This window comes from Stegostoma tigrinum, chromosome 9, assembly GCF_030684315.1.
Source record: "Stegostoma tigrinum isolate sSteTig4 chromosome 9, sSteTig4.hap1, whole genome shotgun sequence".
NCBI classification, from domain to species: domain Eukaryota; kingdom Metazoa; phylum Chordata; class Chondrichthyes; order Orectolobiformes; family Stegostomatidae; genus Stegostoma; species Stegostoma tigrinum.
The window spans coordinates 81,912,452-81,936,517 of record NC_081362.1 but is presented as its reverse complement, the minus strand read 5'-3'; positions in this window follow the sequence as shown (position 1 = coordinate 81,936,517).

Genomic DNA, 24,066 nt, shown 5'->3' with positions numbered 1-24,066 from the left:
CAAGAAAGAGATGGATGGAGCTCTTAAAGATAGTGAAATCAAGGGTTATGGGGATAAGGCAGGAACAGGATCCTGATTGTGGATGATCAGCCATGATCATAATGAATTGTGGTGCTGGTTCGAAGGGCCGAATGGCCTACTCCTGCATCTATTGTCTATTGTCTGTAAGCTGCATCTGAAATGAAAGGTTTTACATACTACACTAGAGATCTGTGTTTGCCTGTAACATGCAGATATTACAAGTTACGAAATGAAAAATGGTGCAATACCTCAGGAATGGAAGAGCCTTAGTCAAGGATAAAGAGCCAACAGCCTCTTAGAGTGTCTACAAACACCCGCAGCCCAGAGATATTAAGGATTAACAGCTAATTATGATAACAGCAATATTAGCCAAAAGTTTAGCTAGACATGCAGCTAGTTCTGCTGCACAAATCCACAGAAGGAGGGAAGTTGTCAGGCTGCTTAAGAGTTTCAATTTGGGTGATAGCAGACGTTCTGCCCCAGGCCTTGCCATCCTCCCCATCCCCTCAGACTTCAGACAGGCTGGGGGCAGGTGAGAAGGCTAGCTGGGGAATTTTGCAGGCCCCTGCACTTCCAAACCTACTGGTTGCAGAGACCATTCAAATTCTGCCCAATGTCAATACTAAGGAAGTGGGTGAGAATGGTTAAAGTATGAAAAAGTATAACGAAACTAGAGGAAAATAATTCTAAAAATGTGCTGACCTGTTACTTTGTATCTGCTGACAATAAGGATCATTTACTGCCAATTAGCACAGGAAACACTGACTCAGCTGTAGCATTCATAAAGGAACTGGAATAGTTGAACAGCAAATAGATATAAAAAGATATAAAAATGAAAAATGGTTCCATCAGGTTCAGGACCAGAATGACAATTTTAATGTTATAAATGAGTTGAATTACCTTTGCACCTTCCAAAGTCCTTGTGATGTGACGTTCTTAAAGTAAAATATTTAGTAGCATATAATATAAATTCTACAGGAATGTGGACAGGGTGTGCTGCAGAGTGTTTGGTTAATAAGAGTTAGTAAGTAGCCAATATATTCAAGTGTCAGGAAGGCAGCTGTCCTGTCTTATGATTCCAGTGGATTTGACTACAATCCTGCAAAGTACTGTAATTCCACATGGGCCCTTCAGGATCAAGAAAAAGGCTTTTTCCTTTGAGCGCATGTATTGTTCTGACAAAGTGGACTTTGCCCCCCAAATCATGAACCTGTCCTTTATGTTCAGATGTTGACAGATCTGCCATGTGTCTCCATTTCATCGTGCTTTGCTTTCAAATTGTCAGCACCTTATTTTGAATGTCTCTTACAATTCACCTGGCAATGAAGCATTTCTCCCTGGTGAGTAAATAAAGTGCCGGCATCTCAGGTTGTACAGCAGTATGTAAGCAGCAGAAACTTGCTTGGAATCCAAACGGAAGCATTCATTTCAGTTGAAATTGTATTGTCCACTTCTATCAATGCAGTAGCACTTTATTTTCAAAAAATATGAGTGCAAGTGGGAAATTGCTCAGTTGCCCCAGTACATTATGCTTGGCAGCTGCAGCTCTTTAACCTTTAAACGCTTTGCAGGAGACCAAGTATTTGATCAATCTATTATTGCACTGGTTTAACTCAGTATCATGTGTTCATTGTGGAGATTCATTTCAGGGTTTGATATTCAGCTGATTTCCTGTCTGTTTAACTGGTTTGGACCCTAAATGTCTGGTGCCATTATGACAGGGAACTTGGAACATCCCAGACAGTGTTCCTGTCCACCACAAAAGGGTTTAGCTCGCCATGCAGCTCACTGCTGTTGTAGCACATAGTGGCTGCAGTCATGTGGTTGCACTGGCCTAATAAAGCTTAGCAGCTCCTTTGTAGTGAGTTACTGTTCCATACATAATGCAAATAATACAAATAATAGCCAATATTTCATCATCAAGCCAAACAAGAAAAAAGGCAACATCCTTCTATCTGTAATGTCATCACTAGAATGCATTTGTTTATGTCATATACACATTTACTGTCATAGAAACGCTGAACCTTTGGCAGGTTGGAGAGACTTTACAGCTCCGTAGAGCATAATCAAACTGTACACAGCATGATAGATAGGAGAAATGGATTCCGAAAACAGGAAATTCATCATAGCCTGAACCAAAATTGCTTAAAGTTGCTGTGTCCTGAGTCATGGACTTTATAGACAGAACGGATCATGCAGTTGGCCTCAGGACACATGGGTTGGGGACAGCAAATGTCAACGACAGTTCCCACTCCTGACTGCAGTGTTCTGACTTTCTGTTGATATCAGATATCAGATACATATTTTGAATGGTTATATGTCACTGCCATGTATATTGGAAGTTACACAGCACTCAGTGCAAATGAAAGATGTGCACTACATTGATTTCAAAGTCTAATGAAAGTCCATAGTCCAGCACAAGGAAACATTTGCAGAGCTATAAAGAAAGAATAGAAAAGTGGGACTAAATTGGTAACTCAGAAATCTAGTCCAAGCATGATGCCATAGATGGCATTCTATACTTTACCACTTTGTGCCCGAACTATTTTGAGTGCCTATTGGCTGTCTAGGGTGCAAATGGCAAGAATAGACACCACGTTCCCAGTAAAGCTTTGGCAAATCAGTGCTAATGCCGACTTCTACTGATTACCGATTGAGCTACCAAAATGAATTTAGCAAGACTTATTAGTTGCAAACCGTCTGTATTTAATTATTGTGTTGTACTGCATGAAATGATATTACTTGCTGCCTCTCAAAGTGATGCAGACATCTAGTGCGATCCCAGGGCTCGGCTAATGTTGTCGGGAAAGATAGGAACATTCCTCATGTGGTTTGTAACATCATTTGAGCTTCTAGATTGAGCTGCCTTTTTCTCCTCCCTGAGCACCTGCTGTGCTGCATTTATTAAATTCAAATGATCCATTGTGTTAGTCTCAATATGCCTCATTGTAGGGTAAATTATGTTGTTATAGCTGCCTGTATAGAATGCAATTTTGGCTACACACCGCAGCCTGCCATTTAGTGACCAGCCTGGCAATGCAAGCACCTTATCATTTCATACACTCTTGGCCCATATAACTGACAGCCGTCATTTCAACAGTTTCTCACACTTTGGGGGAATGAATGTTTTATGGGTGAAAGTGCATTGTGACAGTGGATAGTTCAGCTCACTCAAACTACAGTTTCTGATATAAACAAAACAGTTCACACGACCGTGGAAGCTCCTTGACTGTAATTTAATCTGTGACAAAAGTCTAATAGTGAAGCAAGGAAGAAAAAAAGTGTGATGCTCCCGTGAGTGCCATGTGTGGTCAAGTGAAACATACAGAATATCAACCTAATGTTAAATCATAAATAATTCAGGTCTGACTGGCTGCACTTCACAGATAATATTCCCATGATCCCAAAAGGGCTAGAACCTTTGTCTTCATCAGAATATTTGATCAATTGTCTCTACTTGCTTCTATAATTTTCAATCTCTTTCAAAACCATATAATTACCCAAACTTTTAGTGAAGGGTTTAACTGGCACAGCATTCACTACTTTCAATGGGTGCGTTATTGCACATAACTTTCTATTGTACGAAAGAGAACACTTCTTCCGATCTTCACTCTCGGCAGGAGTTTGCTAATGTTGCATTCGCATCACGCCAGGCCCTACGATCAAAATTAAAACTCTGTAAGTGGAAAACAAAGAACTGCAGAAGCTTGAAATCTGAAACAAAAATGGAAATAGCCAGAGAAACTCATCAGGTCTGGCAACATCTGTAGAGAGAGAAAGCAGAGTTAACATTTCGACCCTTCTGGGCCCTTAACTCTGCTTTCTCTCTCCACCGATGCTGCCAGACCTGCGGAGTTTCTCCAGCTATTTCTGTTTTTGTTTAAAATTCCATTATCTGGTTATGTCTGTACTTCCAAAGGGTGAATATTGCTTCCTTTTGGTAAGATACAGAAAGAAAATGGATTCATGTAGCCCCGTACAGTCTGTCTCAAAGTCCATTACAACCAATGACTGACAGTCATGCTTATAATGTGGAAAAAGACAGCAAGATCCCTCTAACTGCATAGAATCAAATGAAAATGAGTACATTTAAGACTGAGATAGGTAGGTTCTTGATTACCAAGGGGATCAAGGGTTACAAAGAGAAAGCAGGAGAATAAAGTTGAGGAACTTATCAGCCATGATTGAATGGTGGAGGAGACTCGATGGGCCAAATGGCCTAATTTCTGCTCCTTGGTCTTATGGTCTTATGGAAAACTTCACAGGATCATAACAAAGTTAAAGTGGTTTGTGAGAATGCATGCCATGCTCAGAGCAGATGTCTGGTTTTTTGGATGCGTTAAAGGGCCCGACATGACTCCCCGATTAAATTAAATAAAGGAAGTGACTGCCAGCCTTTGTCATGCTGGAAGCTCATCCAATGGAACATCCCATTACTATTGCTATTTACTTTCAGCCTGAGTCCCTTAATAGCTGGTTCTCTTTTGGTTTCACAAAACCTCAACTGAATGGTCGGGGAAAACAGCTGGTGTAGTGGAAACTGCAATGGACCTCTTGTTTCTCCCACAACGCAATGGAAATACTGATGGCAGAAATGGAGGTTAACACTGTCGCCACCATGTGACGGGGAGATATTAAGGTAACCTACCTTACGTGAGTAGACAATGGTGGCAGAGTGGATCAGTGCCAGAACTCTTACACATCCCATGAACAAGTTCATTGACCTTACCAAGCTAGTTTTTAATTCATATTTCTCATTATTCTTTGCATAACTTTGCACTCAGAACTCTTCTCCCTGATTCCCAGTCATCTCTTCAGCACGTTTCACTCCATCAGCTGCTGCACTGCTCTTCCCCAGTCACTCTCCTCACTATTTCTTCCATCACCACCTCAAACTTTTTCCATCTTCAACATAGAAGCAACAGGATTGTACTCTGAAGAAGCCTCACGACTCTAGAACTATGTACAGACCCCTCTTGCAGAGCAAGTGCTCTTGGAATAAGATGGAATAAGCAACCCAAGGAAGAGTCTTCATTCATCTATTTTCCACATGAAGAACGGCCAATTGAAACTTCAGGTGGTGGGTCCACTGAGGCTGCAGGAGGCCTCCTGTGGTTTAGCACTATCTCTCCATGGTTCCCAATCTCTCTTTAATCTCATACTTGAGTGTTATAGGGGAGGCAGCGGCTTCGTGGTTTATTGCTGGACTGCTAATCCAGAGATCAGACAATATTCTGGGGACCCAGTTCGAATCCCGCCAAGATAGACGGTGGAATTTGAATTTGATAAATATCTGGAATTAAGAATCTAATGATGACCGTGAATCCATTGCTGATTGTCAGGAAAAACCCATCTGGTTCACTAATGTCCTTCAGGAAAGGGAACTGTCATCCTCACCTGGTCTGGCCTACATGTGACTCCAGACCCACAGCAATGTGGTTGACTCTTAACTGCTCTCAGGGCAATTAGGGATGGGGCAATAAATGCTGCCTGGCCAGCAACGCCCTCATCCTGTGAATGAATAAAGAAGAAAAAAGGATGGCAAACCATTGCTATTTCCAGAAAACAATAATCTGTCTCTGCTTCCCCATGCCTTGAAGTATTAGCTCTTGTTCCTGTTTCAGGTCCAGTCCTGCCTGAGCAGAAAGGTAAATAGGAAATTAGTGAACAGGATGCATAATCGAATTGACCAAATCCTCACAGGCATCACCTCTTGTGCACTAGTTCAGAAAATAAACCAGAGGGATCTCCACTTGAAGATGCACCCAGTTCTATTGCGCAGGAGGACCGGATGACCCAGGCAGATGGTTGCCAGAGGGAGAGCTAATATCCAGCCCTGCTGCTTAGGGTACAGGTGAACATGGCAAGGGCCCACTATCCATAAGAAAGCTGATGACCACCCACATTGATCTGCTGGCTGTGTGTGTCAGGTCCTGCTAAGACACCGGAATACCTGCTTAAGATTCTGCCACAATTCCAACAATGGTAAAACAAGACAAATTCATTCATGATGAATCAAGGGAAAAATCAAGCGGGGATGGAATCATTACCCTGGGTATTAACAAAGGTGGCAAGTGGTCAGAGCTTCAGAAGGGAAACCCGAATCTCCCACATGCTCGACTCCACACTATGACATGTGCCCTGCCTGATTGAGTGGCTTCCCTTACAATCAGGTGGGAGGATTCTGGAGCATGCAATTGGTTCGTACACATCCAAACCACAATCTGCATCTGGAATGTATGACCTCAAAGTTGTTGATAGCCACCTAGATAAACCAGCCTGTCACCATAAATCATGTAAAGCGGGTAGAGCCACAGGCTACCAGCCTCATGAAAGTCTTTAAGTTGATTAACCGTCCCTTGCCCCGCTTCTATTTGCCCTGCCAGAGTCCCATGCTCTGGAATTCCCTCCCAAAACATCTCCATCTCAGTTTCATTCTTTTAAGACCTGGCTCTTAGTGATCTGACCTGATTTCACCTTTATGTGGCTGAGGCCACATTTTGTTTCATTATGGATCTGTGAGGTGCCATGTACAATTCATTACGTCAAAAGCTCTATACAAATATAAAGTGTTGTTGTTGTTTGGAGGCCAGCTGGTGTCAGATTCTAGACTTTCAGATATTGGCGCATTTAATTTAACAGCAACTTACCCAATTTTGATGCTAAAATTCAACCCATAGACTCTTATAACACAAATGAGACAATCATCCTTGCGTTGGCTCTTTAAAAGTACTTTTCATTTAGTTCCACATCATCTTTCCCTAGAACAGTGCTAATGTTTTACTTTCAAAACATTTATACTCAATTCATATTTCTCAAAATTAGTATTGAATCTTGTTTCCACTGTTGTTTCAGGGAACGCATTTCAGAACATAACAACTTGTTAAAGAGAAATTCAAATTGCCCCATCACCCGCAACAGTTCTTTTGACTTTAAAATTTTTAATTTAACTTCAGGAACTATTCGTGTAAATCCTTTTTTTTAATTTAACAACCTCCACTGCTCTCGTGCGGCTTTATTTTAATCACTATTCAGAGCTACAACTGTTTAAGAAGGAAGCATCAAAAAGAACGGTTTACATTTGTACAGTAACTTACACATCCTCAGGACACCCAATGCTCATAATACTAAATGAAGTACTCTTGAACTATCTCTCTTCTTCATAGTACCTTGGGATCCTTGCTTTCTCTCTGTTTTCAATGGTACTGAAATGGGGATGGCGATGGCCTAGTTGCATTATCACTGTACTATTAATATAGAGACCCAGGTTCCAATCCTGCCACAGAAGGTGGAATTCCAATTCGAAAAATAATCTGGAATTAAGAGTTTACCAATGGTCATGAATCCATTATCAGTTGGGGAAAACCCATCTGGTTCACTGTTGTCGCTTAGGAAGGAGGGAAACTGGATCCTTGACTGGTCTGGCTTACATGTGACTCCAGACCCACAGCAATGTTGTGGATTCTTAACTGCCCTCTGGGCAATTAGGGATGGGCGTCATCAAATGAATGAAGAAAACAAAAATAAAGCTGATAATTCTAATTCGTGATCTACAGACTACGAAGTGGTGTTGGAAAGATTTGATGCATGCCTTAATTTGGAGGTTTGTGCTCTCCCTCCAACACCTCAGACCTGCACATTCCTGATGAAGTACTGTACTGTGTTCAACACCTTATTTTCAAATGAGCTGTCCCTATTTTGGCTGGACGCAAGGCTGGGTCTCCGAGGTGCTGAATTGAATTGAATTGTGATTACTACTCTGTCACTGGGCCGAAACCCTGGATCTCCTTTTCCAACAGCACTGTGAGTTTGCTGATACCACATAAACTGCAGAGGTTCAAGAAGGGATCTCAGCACCAGCCTCTCAAGGGGCAATTAGGGATTGGAAACAAACAGTGCCTTTGGCTATAGTGGATATGTTGCATGAAGTATCTTTCAAAGAGAACACCAGAATAACTTCCCTTCTCTTCTTCACAGTAATGTCAGCTGATCTTTTATGCCCAACTGAGAGTTGTCAGGGTAGTAGTTCTATAAAGTTTCATCTAAAAGACCACACCTTGTGATGCTGCTGCATTGCAGAGTCAGCTTAAAGATTAATATCCAAGTTTTTAGTATCAGGCTTGAATGCACAGTTTGATTCAAAAGTAAGGATGCTACTCATCGAGCCACAACTGATCTTTCTCTAATTTGCCCTCCCATGACTAATAGAGTGTATCGGAGCATAAATGTGCAAAAGCATATTGATAGACTAAATGAATGGGCATAACTGTGGCAGATAGATTTCAGTGTAAGCAAGTGTGTACGTAGATGGTTTGAAGTTAAGTACAATGGGTGTCCACAAAGACCTGGGGATTCAGGCACATAGATCTTTAAAATGTCACAAAGAGGTGCAGAAAATAATCAAGGAAAGTTCATGGAATGGTGGCCTTCATGTCTAGAGGGCCAGTGTACAATGCTGTAAATGTTATCCTGCAGTTATACAAAAGCCTAGTTAGGCCTCACGTGGAGCACTGTTAGCTGATCTGGGCGCCAAACCTTAGGAAGGATAGATTGGTCTTAACGCAACACCAACCAGGTTTACAAGATACCCAGACTGCAGGGGTTGTTATAATGAGAGATTGTACAAATTAGGCTTATTTTCTCTCGAATTTGGAAATTTAAGGGGTGATCTGATAGAAATCTTCAGAATATTAACAGGGGCAAAAACAGAATGGATAAAGATAAACTAATTGCACTATTTGGGGATTCTAGAATTAAGGAGCATAATCCAAAAACTAGGGCCAGACCACTCAGGGCAGATGTCAGGAGGCACTTCTACACACAAAAAAAAAGTAGATGTTTGGGACTCGCTTCCACAAATGGCAATGTATGCAGGATCAGTTGTTAATCTTAAATTTGAGATGGATCAGTTTTTATTAAACAAAGGTATTAAGGGATATGGACTAAAACCCATAGGTATGGAGTTAGACCAATGAACAGCTATGATTTCATTGAATGGTGAAACAGGATCAAGGGACTGAATGGTGTACTTCTATTCCTCTAATCTTGTAGCCCATGTCACGGTATTGGAGAGAAATATTGGACCTATACTGTTTTCTATTTCATGGGAAAACTCCTTTTGGTAATGTAAACATGTCTCTGAAGATTTCCTCTGTTACTACATTTGTTGTAAAGCAGTAAACATGATGTTTTAGAATTCACCTCATTGAAAACTGACATTGTGCTATTTACAGTACGTTGGCAGATACTGTAAACATTGTTTATGCCATCCTGCAGAGCAGTGTTGCAGTGTGGCTTATTGAGTGCTACAAAAATATAAATATTTAAACAACTGATAAGGATGAAAAGTGCCAGCGTTAGGCATGTATGTTGCATGCCTCATACTTGCTTTTGAAATTAGAATAACTAAAATAGGAACATAAACCGAGGAGCAAGAGTAGGCTTTTTGGCCCTTTGAGAGATGTCTACTGTTCAGTTAGATCATGGCTGATTTGGTTTTCTGTCTTCACTCGTCAACAATGAAAAATCTAATTTAGTCCTGACTAAATAGCAGCCCCCAACATCTTCTGGGGAAGGGAATTCCACACACTAATGTCACCCAATGAGAAAAGATTTGTCTTCATCACTGTCTTGACAGGGAGACTTCTCATTTATAAACTATGTTTGTGTTTTAGTCTACCCCAAAAATATGCTGCAGTATCCACACTATCCTCTCAAGACCTGGTATGTTTCAAAAAGATGACTTCTTATTCTCTTAAACTCCATTTGGGTACTAACCTAAACCTGTTCTGCCTGTGCTCATAAGATATGCTCTTCATCTCAGGGATGAACCTTCTTTAAACTTGTGCTCCTGAGATGCTGCTTGGCCTGCTGTGTTCATCCAGCCCTACAGTTTGTTATCTCGGATTCTCCAGCATCTGCAGTCCCCATCATCTCTTCTTTAAACTGTTTCTGAATTATGTATTTTCTCAAATAAGGAGACTAAAACTGTACACTGTACTCCAGATTCATCTCACCAGCGCCCTGTACAACTGGACCAAATGTCGCAACTTTTATATCACAGTCCTTTTGCAATAAATTACAGCATTCCATTTGTTTTCCTAATTACTTATTTTGCCTGCATGCTAACTTAACGTGATTCATGTACCAGGACACCCGAATGTCTCTACTGCCAGAATATGAAATCTCTTCCATTTAAATATTCTACTGCTTTTTTTTACTCTTCCTGCTAGAGTGGACAATTCACATTTACCCATTTCAAATTGCATCTGCCAAATGCCACCCCAATCACTTAACTTGACCATACCTATTTGCAGAATCTCTAGCTCCTCCAGACAACTTACTTTTCTACCTATCTGAGCATCACTGGCAAACTTAACTACCATAAATTCAGTCTCAGCTTCAAACTCATTGATATAGAATATTAAAAGTTGAGTTGATACATGGAGCAGTTCACTAGTTAGACCCTGAAAACCAAAAACAAGATCAGTTTATCCACCTGTCTGCTTATTGGTGGCTAAACAACTTTACTGTCATTTCTTTTAACCTGATTTCCTGTTGATTTTGATGATTTCTGCTTCTATACCCTCATAGTCTCCTTTATCTAGGTTCAAAATATTATTAATCAATGTACACTTCTTTCTTTCAAACTGAACTTGAAATTCTATCATGTTGTGATCACTTTCACCTAGAGGCTCCTTTACTTTGAGGTTATTGATTAATCCTGTCTCATTGCACACTACCAGGTCAAACATTTCCTGCTCCCTGGTTAGCTCTAATACGTATTGATATAAAAATTAAAACATAGAACAAAGAAAATTACAGCACAGGAACAGGACCTTCAGCCCTCCAAGCCTGCACCAATCCAGATCATCTATCTAAATCTGTTGCCTATTTTCCAAGGATCTGTATCCCTCTGCTCCCGGCCCATTCATGTATCTGCCTAGATACATCTTAAATGATGCTTTCGTGCCCGTCTCTACCACCTCTGCTGGCAACGCACCCACCACCCTCTACGTAAAGAACGTTCCACGCATATCTCCCATAAACTGTTCCCTCTCTCACATTAAAATCCTCACCCCTAGTGATTGAGTCCCCCACTCTGGGGAAAAAGCTTCTTTCTATCCACCCCATTGATACCTATCATGATTTTATAGACCTCAATCAGGCCCCGCCTCAACCTCCATCTTTCTAATGTAAATAATCCCAATCTACTCAACCTCTCTTCATATCTAGTGTCCTCCATACCAGGCAACATCCTGATGAACCTCCTCTGCACCCTCTCCAAAGCATCCACATCCTTTTGGCAATATGGCGACCAGAACTGTACACAGTACTCCAAATGTGGTCGAACCAAAGTCCTATACAACTGTAACATGATCTGCCAACTCTTGTACTCAATACTCCTTCCGATGAATGAAAGCATGCCATATGCCTTTTTGACCATTCTATCAAACTGCGTTGCCACCTTCAGGGCACAATGGACCTGACCACCCAGATCTGTCTGTGTATCAATTTTACCCAGGGCTTTTCCATTTGCTGTATAGTTCGCTCTTGATTTGGATCTTTCAAAATGCATCATCTCACATTTGCCCAGATTGAATTCCATTTGCCATTTCTCCACCCAACACTCCAGTTTACTCAGAGAGTGGTAGGGGCATGGAATGCATGGCCGGAGAGGGTAGTGGAGTCAGCCTCATTAGGGGCATTTAAGCAGCTACTAGATAGGCATATGGATGATAGTATAAGGTATGGGTGGAGGTTAGGTAGGCCTTAGGATTAGGGTAAAAATTCAGCACAACATCATGGGCCGAAGGGCCTGTACTGTGTTGTACTGCTCTATGTTCTATGTTCTATCTGTCTATATTCTGCTGCATTCTCCGCGTATTCCCCTTCACTATCTGCTACTTCACCAATCTTAGTGTCATCTGCAGGCTTGCTGATCAGACCATCCATACATTCCTCCAGATCATTTATGTTCAAAAATAGTCGATGAACTAATTTTCCAACCTACCTTTGACGATCGGCTCTGCCAATCTACACGTAGATTAAAATCTCCCCTGAATTTTTTTTGAAGCCACCCATGATTATTACAGTGTCTATCTTACATGTGCAACTTAGTTTTTCCTAAATGCTCGTCCTTGAGTGTACTGAAAGAGGCCTACAAACCATTATTACAAATGACTTCCTATTTCTCCTATGTCTTATATCTACCCAAGCTGATTCTACATCTTGATCTTTCAAGTTAAGGCCATCTCTTAGTACTAAAGCCATCCCTAATCAACTGGGCTAACCCATCATCTTTTAAAAGCTTTCTGTAATTCCAACATATCAAATATCCTTCGAAATTCATATTGCAGTGTTATTCACTTTTCAGCTATGTTTCTGTAATGGCTATCAGGTCATACATATTTATTTGAATCAATGCTAAAAATTCATCCTTTTTGTTACAAATGTTGCATGTATTCAGATACTGCACCTTAAGTTCTGTTTTCTTTTGTCTTACTTTTGCAATCTCTGTCTGGCTTTATCTGCTGGCTTTATCGAATTTACCATATCTCACCTCATTGATTCTTTCCACTAACTTCTTAGTTTAAAGCCCTTAATAACACCCCAGTCACACAGTTTGACAGAACACAGAGCATAGTTCGGGTGTTAGCCATCCCAGCAATGCAGATTTCACTTTTACCGATATTGGTGCCAGTGTTCTGTCAAGTGAAAATTCTACACTCATTTCTCACCCCAAGCACTCAATTCTCTACTTTTATTTACCTAATACCAATTTATTCATAGCTGTTTTTAATCCCAAAAAAGTGTTACTTTTAAAGGAAAACTGCTACAGAAAAACTGTGGTTTTAAATTCAGTGACTGTCTGATGTTGCCCTATATAAAGCCCATAGAATGTTGCCCATCCAAATTATCAGGGTGACTTCAAATGGGGGGAAATTTAATCAGAAAGGATAAGAAAAGGGTAACTATCTTTCCCCTCCTGGCAGAAAACCATCTCTTGAAGAGATATCTGTTTGATCCTCCAGCAATACACAAGGACAGGGGTTAAAAAGCCAGCTTCAATCTACTGGAGTGGACTGGTGGGACTGGAAGCTCTCACATATACCACCCTGGGTTCATATGTAAGCATGTACGATGGTCACAGTCGAAGAACTATCTGTTAATCTCCCCATTTGGGAGGTAAATGATGACCCTGTCTTACTCTGAGAGCTGCAAACCAGTTAATGGAAACAAGATAACAAAGGACTCTCACCCTGAATTCAACCATGTCAAGTCATTAAAATTACAGAATTTAAACCAATCTGCAAAACTAAGTATCGTGACACTTGATCAACTAAACCTGTCAATGTTACAGCTAAACCCTGTTGAAATGTTCAAATAAAAACTCTTCACAAAAATTCAGAGACTGATCTGTATATCTGAGTATGTGTTTTTTAAACTTATCTTTTTGCATTTACATCTTATTTCTAATCTGCATGAACGCACATAATGCTACTAATTCTTCTCATATTTAGTGATGAATAAACTGTTTTTGTTAATTCGTGAAAGCCTGGTTAAATTGGCTCCTTCTAAAACATAAGTTCATTTGGGTCTAAGGGGAAATGTATCCACAAGGGAAGGGAATGAATCCTGTCTTGAAGTCGCTAATGTACATGAGGCTACAGTTCCAGGCAGCCTGCCTTTGCTACATCGGAGCAGCCAACTTTTAGCAAAGCTTGACATGAGTTCAGAACTATAATAAAAGAATTATTTCCATCACAATCACTGGGCACCATGAGAAGAAGAGTGTCTGATAATAATGCTCTGATTTAAATTGCGATATCTTTTTAGTTTCATTCAATGTTGCTTTTCATTGTACCACTGGGGCTGCTCAGTTTGAAGGGAGTCTTGAGTGACAGTGACACTGGATGAACCTAGCCTCACTCCTACTGGTTGACGTAAAAGGGAACTGGTGCTTCTCCTTTACTGCCAGCTCCACATTAAAGAGGAGAACGGCACTCTCTGACAAGGTTGAATCTCTAAAGGACAATCAACCCACCTACTGCCTGACATTGAGGAACAGTAATGAACTGCTTAAAAGACAACAGGAGCTCCCTGAAGAGGCAGCATGGTGTGATCCCCAGCATGTCCTAAAAGAGGAACAGAAGTAATCAATTTTGGAATCATCGGCATTTCTCATGTTTGACGGACAGTAATACTCAGGTTAGCTATGGGTAATTACCACTGCCAGGCATGACATGCAGAATGAATGGTAAGCCCACTCTCGGTCATCCTTCAAGACTGGAAACACTTCTGAAATACTCTTGTACCATTCAAGCACAAGGTTATGGAACTAGGTGACAAATATTTTCAGATGCCAGTCTTCAGCTAGTTCAATTCAGCCCATGATATCAAGAAATGGCAGGAATCACTGGATTAACAAACATTATAGATCCTGAAGACTTGTACTCCAGAATTAGTCAACTGTTCCAGTATAATTACAGCACTGCATTTACCTGACAATGTGGAAAATTGCCCGGGTATGACCAGTACACTAAAAGTGGTAAATCCAATCAGGCCAATTACTGCCAAGTCAGTCTATTCTCAATCTTGAGCAGAGTGACATGAGATGCTGTTGACAGCACTATCGGGCAGCCCTTACACAGCCACTGCTCATTATTATTTAGTGTTGTGACAGAGACATGGGGGTTCCTGCCCTATATCCTTTGGTCTAAACATGGGCAAAAGAGCTGAGCTTAAGAGGTCAGGTGAGAGCCTTTGATATCAAGGCAGTATTTGACCAAGTGTAGCAGTGAGGGGTCCTGGAAAAACTGAAATCTATAGGAATCCAGCTCCAGGCGTATTTGTTGCAGAGGCAAAAACACTGGCAGGTTCCCACCCACTGTTCTACCCATCACCCAATTAAATGCCACCTACCACATCTAAACACACCTGGGGAAGGGTGCTGACATGAATACAGGCCCTCGATTCTGACTACCCTGTTAAGCTCTCCCCATGACCCTAACCCCAGGAACTTCCCACATCACTTAACTGAGGAAGGGTCACAGGACCTGAAATGTTAACTCTGTTTTTCCCTTCACAGATGTTGCCAGACCAGCTGAGCTTTTCCAGCAACTTCTGTTCTTGTCACTTAACTTTGTCCTGGATCCTCTACTATCAGAACATTCCAGGGTGCACTTCCACCTTCATCCCTCTCTGATTGGGCAGCTGCTCTTCCTAAGTGGGGAATGCACCACGGGATCTTGATTAAGGGCAAAGGTCAACAGTGACCACTGTCACTGCCTGATTGATCTGTTGCTCGGCAAGTCTTTCCTGGAGAGGCAGTACAGGTCTCTCATCAGCTCCCCAGGCAAATGATGAGGTGGCTCATCAAGATTCTGCCTGGTGAGTGAAACACAGTCACCTGTCAGCAATTTCCCCAAACTGGCCAGGGCCATACACATACCATCCAGTCAAGGTCAGCAGGCAGGTTCACAAAGCTGGGCGGCTAATCAGCAACTCATCAACCTCTCCCTTTGGCTAAGAAAGACAAGGCCTCCAATTCTGGAAGTTTCAGAAATTTTTGGTAGTACAGCAGCTGTGTTTACATTGTGACGGGCTGCCTGTGGTCAGCCAGGTGGCTGGAGCTTCCACGCCTCACCAAAGTGCAGACCCGCCATAACCAGAAGGCACTCCCCACCCCCTCACACCTAGTCAACACAGTGTGAGCTGGAGGAATGCAGAAAGTCAGGTAGCATCAGAGGAGCAGGAGAGTCAATATTTTGGGTTGGGACCCTTCTTGTGTTGGCTCTGACTCCAGCATCTGCAGTTCCTGCTATCCCCCCGCACCACCCCAGACCTAGCTCAGTTGGCTGGATGGCTGGCTAGCAATACAAACTGAGGCCAATGCTGCTGCCTGGCTGAGATGAACATGAAGGCCCTCTTAACCTGATGTGTGGTGACCCTAAGGTTAATCCCACCACCAGTGGTCTCTCTCTCTCTCTCTGTAATGAGAGAGTGGCCAATATTCCTCTGGAATTACGGTGACTTTCATTTTCAGCCAACGGACTGCTGGTCCAGTTCTGATGTCTTGGTGAGCCCCAGCCTGGGAAAACTCCACTCACCCACTGTAAAAGGGAGAATAAAGGTTGAGGTTTGGCAGCATTGAACATGCACAATCGCATTCCTTAAATGAAAAAAATAGGATAGTGAACCAGGGAACAAATTTAAAGCAACTGGCAAAAGGACTTGTAGAGGGTGAGTGTATTAAACATGTGGAGGTGTATTTTTATAGGGTGAGCAATGATCTGGAATGCACTGTCTGAACTGTGGTGGATGTTGATTCAACAGTAACTTTCTGAAAGAGATAGGAAATATATTGTAAAGTGAAAAATAAATTGCAGGGGCTAAGAGGAAAGAACGGGGTGGGGGGGGGATGGTCAAACAGAGATGCAACACAGCCACAGTGGATCAAATGACTTCCTTCACTTCTTACGTTTCAATTATTCTGTGCAAATATTCTCCTTCCTCTAACCCTATAAACAGTTGGAATTTTATAATCGCTAAAATAATATCGAGCACCCAAATTATTACCAACTCTGTTTTTAAAAAATTGCTTCTGGCCTTTTCTTTCTGTGAACAAGTGGACCAGATGTCTCTCCTGAGCATTATGCCAGCAGAAAGTATTTTGTTTCAGACATTAGTCGATGTTTGAACACTGCCAGCAATAAATTAAAATACTTAAGTGAAGGTTCTGTCATCCCAACTGGTAAATAGCTGGCGGGGGGAGGATGGACCCTGCAGGTGGTTAAGTCTTAAACCCCCCCAAACCCAACTAGGGGCCCCATAATCAATAACTCAGACAGATTTTAGGAATCTTGTCACTTCAGCTATGTGAAGGTTCATTAACAGCTCTGTGATTTTGCAATTGACATCCCCAAATCATTCCCTAATTATTTCACTGGGGACCAGTATTTAAACCAAATGGGTCACACCAGTTGCAACAGCAAAAAGTTATCGAGAAGTTCACCACTTTGTACCTGCTTTTGGGTGAGTTGCCTGATTTTTGTCAGATATTCCTTATTTCTAGTCCTTTAAAAAAAATTGAATGAAGCCAACTCTGAACTCAGAAATACCCATGTTTGTTCAAGGATGTTCCTAATTAAAACAGGATGCCCACAAGCAGAAAACTTCAAGGTCAATTTGCAAATTTGTTTTGGGAAACCACAAAATGAACTGCATCAAGTGTTTCGCAAAGTGAAGTAGGTTAAATATTTAGTAAAGTAAAATGTAAAAGGAAAAGATAAGGCAGAGAACAGGACCAAATGAGGCGGGACGGAGAGTGTGAGCAGTTGTGAGAGAGTGGGAGTAGGCAACAGGCAGGATATACTGATTGACCTCCTTCTGCACAAATAAGTTTTGTGAATAATAATTCTTCGGCTGTGTTTGTAAGGTAAAATATTAAAAGGAGTGGGATTGAGGCACAAGGTGCATCTTTTAATCTCTTCCTCCAGCAATTTAGTTCAGTTTAGATATTTGGCTTAATCTAGGTTTTCTTTTGGCTAAGTGCCAAATTGTTTCAAATTTATTGGAGGGTTTTTTTGCTGCAAGGGTTTATGAATTCCCGTGTCATATCAAACTCTCTTATCTTATCTTACCAAATTTGCCTCATTATCTCCCTATAAACCCCCACCCTCACCCAAGGCATCCCTCAAGTCTGATTGGTCTCCTTTTCAGAGGAAGGTTGCTCTTGCTCTCGAGGGAGCGCAGCGAAGGTTTACCAGGCTGGTTCCGGGGATGGTGGGTCAAAACGTATGAGGAGAGATTGATTGGTAGCGATTGTTTCTGCTAGAGTTCAGATGAGTGATAGGGGATCTCATAGACTTATAGGATTCTAATAGAACTAGACATGGTAGAATGTTCCCGATGGTGGATGTGTCCAGACCCAGGGGTCACAGTATGAGGATTCGGGGTGGACCATTTAGAATGGAGATGAGGAGACATTTAAATCACTGAATCCCTACAGTGTGGTAACAGGCCATTCAGGCCAGCTGACACTGAGCCTGAGAATATCCCACCCAGACCTCATCATCCACCTAATCTACACATCCCAGAACACAATGGGCAATTTAGCATGGCCAATCCACCTGACCTTCACATCTTTGGACTGTAGGAGGAAACCAGAGCACCCAGAGGAAACCCACACAGACACAGGAAGAACATGCAAACTCCTCACAGACAGTCACCCAAAGGTGGAATCAGACCCAGGTCCTTGGCATTGTGAGGCAGCATGCCACATCTCTTCACCCAAACAGTGGTGAGCCTGTGGAATTCATTACCAGAGGGAGTAGTTGATACCAAAACATTGAATGTATTCGAGAGGCAACTAGATACAGTACTTGTGATAAAGGTTATGGGGAGAAAGCAGGATTAGGCTATTGAGTTGGTCAATCAGCCATGATCATGAAGAATGGCGGAGCAGGCTCAAAGGGCTGAATAGCGTCCTCCTGCTGCTATCTTCTATTCCTATTCCTGCCCTAACTTACTACTTGCAGTTCCCACAACTTGCCATGAAATGGATGTCCCAGAATTCACTGGCATCCCTTACATCAGTGCCATCTTTAAAAGCTCATTGTGCACCTGGACAAGCGCTGTCAGTCACAGAGCTGTCTTGCCCAATTCCTCACACTTACTCAAACATGGAAGACAGGGCAGAACTTACTTAGAGCAGAAGTGAGGACACAACACTAGACCATGCCAGATAACAAAGTGTGAAGCTGGATGAACACAGCAGGCCAAGCAGCATCTCAGGAGCACACTATGCCAGCCTGGTCCGAGGTTACATTCCAAGTTAAAGCTGACTGTGCCATCTGAAGGAAACCGAAAGAACTGCGGATGCTGTGAGTTGGGAACAAAAACAGAAGTTGTTGGAAAAGCTCAGCAGGTCTGTCAGCATCTGTGGAGAGAAATCAGAGTTAATATTTCAGGTCCGGTGACCTTTCCTCAGATCATGTTCTGAGTATGGGTCATTGGACACGAAACATTAACTCTGATTTTTCCCCGACTGATGCTGCCAGACCGACTGAGCTTTTCCAGCAACTTCCATTTTTATGCCATCTGGAGGAATGGCAAGCACTGCAAGACAAAGGTTAATGATCTTCCCTACTCTGCCAGCGTAAGTCCCACCATCTTCTCTCCAATACCTTGCTCTCACTCTATCTCTGCTACCATAGCCAACTCTCATTGAGGCTCATACTCTAGCACTCTCGCTGTTGCAAGAAACATTAACCGTACTCACTCTCTATCACCCAACTCGTAAAACCAATACCTCTGCAAGCCCTCTGTGCTACCTACTCACTCGCTCGGGGCACTTTCTCATCTGTACTAAAAGTAGCAGCGATGCCACCCAATTTCATCTCCCCTGATTAGAATAGAATAGCCACATATACTCAATGAGTACAGTGAAAAGTTTATATGTTTCCAATTATGGTGCCAACGTAGATACAGAAGTACCTAGGCACAAGGTTTTAGAATATACAGAAATATAATTTCCAGCATTACAGAAAGGAGTTCAGCACAGCAGACCACATTGGCACTTAGCCTCCAGTCCACACTGAGCCCGAACTCCACACCACACTGGCGACATGTCATGCCACTTCAGGCAGCTGGCATGGGAGCAGAGTACTGTGCCAGGCCAGGAGGACACCAGACCATTCTGCTGTCATTGTACCAGGCTGGGAGGCCACTGCGTCAGGCTGGGAATCTTCGCTGGACACCAGGGATTGTCGCTCCTTGCTGGAGGTCATCAGTGGCTGGGAGTCGAAGGCGGGATGTTGTGGTTGGTTCGCTCGCTGAGCGGTCCATTGGCTTGCAGATGTTTCATTCCCCTGCTGGGTAACATCATCAGTGCAGCCTCTGATGAATCGCTGTTGTGTTTTCCCACCTGGTATTTAAACTCTGGGGTCCATTGGAATTGATTACCTCATTTCCAGTTTTTCTTTGTAGGTCAAATTCTAAGTGTTTATTGATGGCCTTTTTGGTGGTGAACCAAGCTTCTCGGAATGTTGTCCCTGTTTGGCCTGTCCGAAGATCCTGATGTTGTCCCAATCAAACTGGTGGTCCTCTTTATCTATGTGAATGGAGCCGAGCGAGTACTGAACATGTCTTTTTGTCCCTAGTTGGGGGACATAAAGGAGAAGAAGAGGACAAAAAGCAGTCGGAGGAAGGAAAAAGGAGAAGAGAAAGAAGAAAAGAAGAAAAAGAGCGGGCGGATCTGACAAGATCCGATGGGAATGTCCTCCTCTGCTGCCATCCTGCAACAAATGTCTGCTTCTCTTTTATTCCCCGACTAGAACAACCCCTAATAGGGCCAAAGAACTCAATACAAGTTGACTCGAGGCTGGGCTGTCTGACATTCAGTTCCTTATTCTTCTGAGGAGATGTTTATTAGGGAAAGCCAGCATGGTTCTGTGCAGGGAAGGTCTTGTCTTACAAACTTGATTGATGTTTTGAGGAAGTAACCTAAAAGATTGAGAGCAGAGCGGTAAATGGTGTTAACTTAGACTTTAGTAAAGCCTTTGACAAGGTTTGGCATGGTAGACTAATTAGTAAAGTTAGATTACATGGGGTTCAGGGTGATCTTTCCAATTGGATACATAACTGGCCTTATGATAGGAGACAGAGGGCAGTGATGGAGGGGTTGTTTTTCAGATTGGAGGCCTGTGACCAGCAATGTTCCACAAGGATCAGTACAGGGTTCTCTTTTCTTTGTCATTTACACAAATGATTTGGATGAGAATATAGGAGGCATGGTTAGTAAGCTTGTAGATGACATGAAGAAGAAGGTTGTCTAAGATTACAAATACATCTTGATCAATTGTTTCAATGGGCTGAGGAGTGGCAGATGGAGTTTAACGTGAATAAATGTGAGGTATTGCATTTTGGTAATACAAACAAGGAAAGGACTGACACAATTAATGGTAAGGCCCTGGGTAGTGTTATAGAACTGGGAGATCTAGAGGTTCAAGTACATAATTCTTTACAATTTGTGTCACAGGTAGTTCGGGTAGGTAAGAAGGCATTTAGCACACTTGCCTTCATTGCTCAGACCTTTGAACATAGAACATAGAATAGAACATAGAACATTACAGCACAGTACAGGCCCTTCGGCCCTCAATGTTGTGCCGACCTGTCATACCGATCTCAAGCCCATCTAACCTACACTATTCCATGTACGTCCATATGCTTATCCAATGATCACTTAAATGTACCTAAAGTTGGTGAATCTACTACCATTGCAGGCAAAGCATTCCATTCCCTTACTACTCTCTGAGTAAAGAAACTACCTTTAACATCTGTCCTATATCTTTCGCCCCTCAATTTAAAGCTATGCCCCCTCGTGCTCGCCGTCACCATCCTAGGAAAAAGGCTCTCCCTATCCACCCTATCTAACCCTCTGATTATTTTATATGTTTCAATTAAGTCACCTCTCAACCTTCTCTCCAATGAAAACAGCCTCAAGTCCCTCAGCCTTTCCTCGTAAGACCTTCCCTCCATACCAGGCAACATCCGAGTAAATCTCCTCTGCCCCCTTTCCAAAGCTTCCACATCCTTCTTATAATGTGGTGACCAGAACTGTACACAGTACTCCAAGTGAGGCCACACCAGAGTTTTGTACAGCTCCACCATAACCTCTTGGTTCCGGAACTCGATCCCTCTATTAATAAAGGCTAAAACTCTGTATGCCTTCTTAACAGCCCTGTCAACCTGGGTGGCAACTTTCAAGGATCTGTGTACATGAACACTGAGATCTCGCTGCTCATCTACACTACTAAGAATCTTACCATTAGCCCAGTACTTTGCATTCCGGTTAATCCTACCAAAGTGCATCACCTCACATTTGTCTGCATTAAACTCCATTTACCACCTCTCAGCCCAGCTCTGCAGCTCATCTATTGTCTCTCTGCAACCTATAGCATCCTTCGTCACTATCCACTACTCCACCGACCTTAGTGTTGTCTGCAAATTTACTAACCCATCCTCCTACGCTCTCATCCAGGTCATTTATAAAAATGACAAACAGCAGTGGACCCAACACCAACCCTTGCGGTACACCACTAGTAATTGGTCTCCAGGATGAACATTTTCCATCAACTACCACCCTCTGTCTTCTTTCAGCAAGCCAATTTCCGATCCAAACTGCTATATCTCCCACAATCCCATTCCTCCGCATTTTGTACAATAGCCTATTGTGGGGAACCTTATCGAACGCCTTGCTGAAATCCATATACACCACATCAACCGGTTTACTCTCATCTACCTGTTTGGTCACCTTCTCAAAGAACTCAATAAGGTTTGTGAGGCACGACCTTCCCTTCACAAAACCGTGCTGACTATCCCTAATCAATTTATTCTTTTCTAGATGATTATAAATCGTATCCCTTACAACCTTTTCCAACACTTTACCAACAACTGAGGTAAGGCTCACTGGTCTATAATTACCATGGTTGTCTCTGCTCCCCTTCTTGAGCAGGGGAACATTTGCTATCCTCTAGTCGTCTGGCACTATTCCTGTCGACAATGACGAATTAAAGATCAATGCCAAAGGCTCGGCAATCTCCTCCCTGGCTTCCCAGAGAATCCTAGGATAAATTTCTTTTATTGCTTATTAATCCATTCGTGTGGACATCTCTGCGGCTATGCAAGCATGTGTCGCCTAACCTTATTTGCACCAGGGAAGATATCGGTGAGCTATCATTTTGGAACACTGAAGTTCTTGCGTAGTACAGACACTTGCAGCTGTGAGAAGGGGGAGTTTATCATCATCAAATCTCCACCATGTGGAAACAGGTCCCTCAGCCCAAGAAGTCCACACCGACCCGCAGTGCTTCCCACCCAGGCCCATCCCCTTATAACCCATTTAATCTACACATCCCTGAACACTATGGGCAATTTAGCACGGCCCATCCACCAAACCTGTACATCTTTGGACTGTGGGAGGAAACCCACACAGATAGAGGGACAATATACAAACTCCACACAGAAAGCCGCCCAAGGGTGGAATCGAACCCGGGTTTCTGACGCTGTGAGGCAGCAGGGCTAACCACTGAGCTACCATGTTGCCCAGACCCAGGCTTAAATTCAGGGAAATTGAAGATAAAACAATACATTTCCAAATCAGGATGGTGGGTGACTTAGAGAGATGGTGATATTCCCATACATGTGTTTCCACTGTCATTCCAGATGATATAGATTTGGACACCTCTGTCAGAGAAGACTTGGTGAGTTTCTGCAGTACATCCTCGAGATCAGACACCGTGCTGCCCCAGTGCATTGGTAGCGAAGAGAGTGAATGGTGACCATGGTGGATGAAATACCAAACAAGTGACTGTGTTGTCCTCTAGATTGGCAAATTTCTTGAGTGTTGTTGGAACTGCTCTTATCCAGACAAGTGGACAGTATTCCATCACACTCTGAACTTGTGAGTTGCCAATGGTATAAACTGGCTTAATGGAGTCAGGAGGTGACTTTCTGGCTACAAGATTCTAGTCTGATGTTGTAGCCACTGTATTTACATGGCTGGCCCAGTTCAGCTTCTGGCCAATATAACTTAGAGTATTGACAGTGGAGGATCATCAATGGTAATGCAATTTGAAAGTCAAGGGGAATTGATTGGATTTTTATCTTGATGGAAATGGTCATTACTGTCACTCGTGCGGTGTAAATATTATTTGCCACTTATTTGGATGGTGCCCAGGACACAGACTGTTACAGTATCCGAGCGGTCACAAATGATCGTGAATATTGTGTAATCGTCAGGGAACATCCCCACTTCTGACAGCTGTTGACTTTAGCCTGTAACTCAAAGACCTTACAATTATGGACCAATCACTTCGTGCCTCTTGCAAAGAAGTGAAAGAATCCATGAAGAAGCTCAGAGGTCAGAAGTTCTTGGGAAGCATAAGGAACAGCTCATTAAATCCTGAGGACTGGTGCTATGAAGCGTGCTTCCCCAGTGATGTTTCCTCAACTCATAACACAACCTTTTCTATTATTATT